Source organism: Chenopodium quinoa, unplaced genomic scaffold, assembly GCF_001683475.1.
Source record: "Chenopodium quinoa cultivar QQ74 unplaced genomic scaffold, ASM168347v1, whole genome shotgun sequence".
Taxonomy (NCBI): Eukaryota; Viridiplantae; Streptophyta; class Magnoliopsida; order Caryophyllales; family Amaranthaceae; genus Chenopodium; species Chenopodium quinoa.
In genome coordinates, this window is record NW_018742738.1 from 198,757 (window position 1) to 202,816 (window position 4,060).

At 32.5% G+C, this 4,060-nt stretch overlaps 1 long non-coding RNA gene across 2 annotated transcripts; it reads left to right on the forward strand.

The window, feature by feature from the left end:
* The first annotated feature begins 210 nt into the window (after nucleotides 1-210).
* LOC110724120 lies at nucleotides 211-3,414 on the forward strand. Of its 2 annotated transcripts, XR_002511822.1 has the most exons (5): nucleotides 211-486; nucleotides 738-782; nucleotides 1,312-1,484; nucleotides 2,182-2,304; nucleotides 3,005-3,414. It is a non-coding gene; the product is annotated as an uncharacterized LOC110724120 (long non-coding RNA). The 2 variants fall into 2 exon arrangements; XR_002511823.1 differs by lacking the exon at nucleotides 738-782 and having other exon boundaries at nucleotides 212-486.
* Nucleotides 3,415-4,060: the final 646 nt, after the last annotated feature.

A 4,060-nucleotide genomic window follows, 5' to 3' on the forward strand; every position in this document is an offset into this window, starting at 1 on the left:
AAAATATTGTACGTTACGAATACTTATTTATTTGTAACGGGCAAAATAGTGTCCGTTATGAATACGTATGTATTTGTAACAGATAAATTAGTGCCTGTTACGAATAAATAAGTATTCGTAACGGCCACTATTTTGCCCGTTACGAATACTATATTACATGTAACAGGCATATTGTGCCCGATATAAATGCCTAAACTTGGCCCAACTGATGAGAGAAGCCCATTACATGGCTTTTTAGGGTTTCACGGTTTCACCTAATAGCCGTATTCACCTCTTTCTCTCTCATCAGTCCCTCACTCCCTCTCTCTCTCCTCCCCGTCATTCATCACCTCGTTGTCTCATTTCAAACTCAGGCCCTCACTCCTCTCCTCCATCAATCTTCCCCTTAACAACAAATGAAGATCTCTAAACCTAACTACTAAAGAACAATTCTTAGATAAATGGAGATATCTTTGCCGAAAACTTCAACCATTTTTAGATTGTGAGGTAAGAAGTCCTTCAATTGTTTTTTCCTCTTCTTGAATTGATTTCTAGGCATCTAATTGTTTAAATTCTTGAATTTATTCTTGTGAATTCTAATTTGCTTTATTTTTTTCTACATGCAAGTTGTATTAGATTTAAATTAGGGATTTCTGTTTTCGGGGATGGAAATGTAATTGGATTAATTTGTTGTTTGGCGTGGATTAATTTGGGGATTTATTCCAATTTTTTTTTTTTTTTGATTTTTTGTATGTCAGAGAAACTATGGTACATCAGCTCCCACTAAGAAGGAAGAAATAAGGGTAACCAATTAAGCTTTAATTACTTTTTTTTTGGTTAAATTGTTGTTGTTGTTCCGCTTTATTTTGGACATTATCGAGATTAGGTATTCAAGCCTTTGTATTAAGGGTGATTTATAGATGCTTCGATTTTGTTAGTTATAAATTCAAGATCTTAGCTTCAGTTTCAGAGAGTTTCTAGATTACCAGGGAAATCATGTTAATTTAATTGCTCATACTATTTGCTTAGACCTCTTCTCACTTCTAAGAAGACGACTTGTTACCCATTAGTATAGGATCACTTAAGCCGGTAATTTGACTGTCCATTCGCAGCTTCATCAATGTAGATGTCTCATATATACATGATATCTTTCATTTTAAGAATTAAAGCTAGAAAAATTGTTTATTAATTGCATGTATTTGAATTTGTATTTTGATTAAATATTTACTTTCAGGGGCAAGCTGGATTTAAAATCAACCTTTTTTTTTTATTTTAATGTCTGTATCCGTGCTAGTGATTACATGACTCATGTATCATCATTTATCCATGTAGGGTACTGTGCCTTTGTTCATGCTGAACACGCTCTTGATCCAGCTCTAGCAGAAGCTATTGGTGTAAATACACAAAATCTGCCCTTATCACAACCATATTGAGTTGAACAAGCTCTTAGCCTTGTGGATACTCTCATTCGAAGTGGTTCACTTGATGTTGTGGTAGTTGATAGTGTAAGCAAGGATCCATTTTCACTTGCATTTCTCATGTGTTTACAGTTATCTTTGTTTTGGGGATAGAAAGTTTTAATGCACTTATATTATCTATTATTGTTGTTCAGTGCCCAGGTAGCTTGGAGATCATTGTATTCATTTCAATGTACTATGCTACTGTGGCCTAAAATCAACTCATCTAAGTAATAGAATTAACTATTGTAAAGTATGATAAATGGTTTTTTGTTAGAAAAAATATAGCCTTGACCCTCTAATTTAACGCTACCACATCTGATTTAAGCCTTCCAAGTCTCATGAATTTGGTATTGTCAACTAAAAAATAATTAATTTAAAGTTAACTAATATGAATTAGATCATAATATAGAATGACAAGATTCTCGAAAGACTAAAAGAAGTTATTATAAATATATTGCCTCAAAAGACTATGACAAGCTATATTGCCTCATAGCACACACTAACAGGAATTAATTAGAGAAGGTTAATGGACAAAAAAATTTCAAATAATTTGAACAGAGGTAAGAGGGATGTGTAAGGATATTGGCTGCTTTGTTATTGTGATTTTTCATTTACTCTCCTTGATCTCTTCTTTAAAGTTTGACAGTTTGTGTCAAGAGCCAATGTTGCTTCTTTATCAGCTAATATATGTTGTTTCTTTCATTGTTTTGTTTTTACTTCTTTATCCCTATTTGTTATGCAGATAACGTATTATCATAGGTTATCACCTTTGGAACCATCAAAGGTGCCTCTTGGATCATTTACGAATATAAAAAAAGGGGATTGCATAGTGACCTTTTCACGTCGTCAAATATATAATTTCAAAGTAAGCTGCTTGCTTCTTTTTACCCTTATTTCTTTTGATTATTTCTATTTTTGGGGTGTGGAACTATATGACTGTACAAGTAGCTTTAATGTTATTAAGATTGAGATTCTACTTTGAACTAGAAGAGGGATATTGGGATCAGATTATACAACCCTACAAATTTGTAGACTTTATGAGTTGCACTCAAAATTAGAGGTGTCTCTTTGATGTGCATTTTTATGATTAAATAATTTTAAAATTGTCTCATGTAATATGTATGGTTACTATGCTCAAACATATTGATTGTCGTTATTATTAGTTGTAAGATCTCTCATATATAGTAAAATATTTATTCCTGTGCCCTTGTGCCAAAAGGAGAACTTGATGGTGAAATAGGTAATGCACACATGGCAATGCAAGCAAGATTAATGAGCCAAGCACTTTGAAAATTAAGCCAGTCATTGTCTCAATCCTAGTGTATATTGCTATTTTTGAATCAAGTAGAGATCAAGTAATTTTAAAATGTAATCCTCCCCTATTAATGGATGTTAAGAGAGATACATATGATAGAATGTCTAATTTTGTTATAAATTGGATATTTTTTCTTGATAGTTCAGGAAGGTTTATTAACTGCTTGTGTGTAGTTTGTTAAATTATCAACATTATTTCTTGGCAAATAGTGTATGAAACCCCTTAACTATATGCAATGTTCGTTCTGTAGATTGTCGGGAGTCATGTCCTTGTGAAAGTCATAAAGAACAAGCACGCACCACCTTTTAGAACCGATGAATTTGAAATCGAGTATGGAAAGGGCATATGCAGGGAGCTCATTAGTCTAGGTGTCAAGAACAACCTAATAAATAAGCATGGTTCTATGTACGCCTTCAAAGGCCTTAATTTTCGCGGGAAAGATGCAGTTAGAAAGTAGTCTCAGAAGTTGCCTTGTTCAGCTTTGGAATTATGGAGATTTAGTGAGAAAAAGAAATAGAATGAAGAGGTTTAGTGGAATTATGTAGTAGCTTTTCTTCTTTTGATTCATGTTAGAGAGTTGTTGTAAAGTCAATTTGGACATTAGTGCAAGTTGTATCTTAATCTATAATTAATTGAATTTTACATGTGTTATTATTGAAATTTAAAAATAATAATTAAAGATTCTGCATCATAGCAGATTACCAAGTAGCAGGTATATATACCCTGCTACCATTTTTTTTAAATGGCTTCAATTGTATTTGTAACGGGAAAATTAAATGTCTGTTACAAATAACCCATTATTTGTAACGGGCGGTTTAAAAGTCCGTTACGAATAACGGGTTATTTGTAACGGGCAGCGCCCGTTACGAATAACATAGTCTATCCGTAACGGCCGCATTCGTAAAGCCCCTTGTCCGTTACGGATGGGCTGCTTTTGCCCGTTACGGATAGCTATTTTTCCACTAGTGAACATAATAATCATTATAAAATAATAATAATCATAATAATCATTATAACAATCATTATAATTATCATAATCATGTTAACAATAAAGCGTGATATTAATAGCAAGATCTTAGGCATGATACTAACAAGAATAATAACAAACCCTAGCATGCCACTAAACATTTAAATTAAAGCTTAAGCCCTAACATGATATTAAGAAAGAAAATAGGAAGCATCACATAAATCATAATTGATATAAGCAAATCACATTAAATATGATACTAGGAAAAGCATCTTAACATGATACTAGGAAGCAAAATAAAACCTAAACATGATTTCTATATCATTATATCAATAAAAA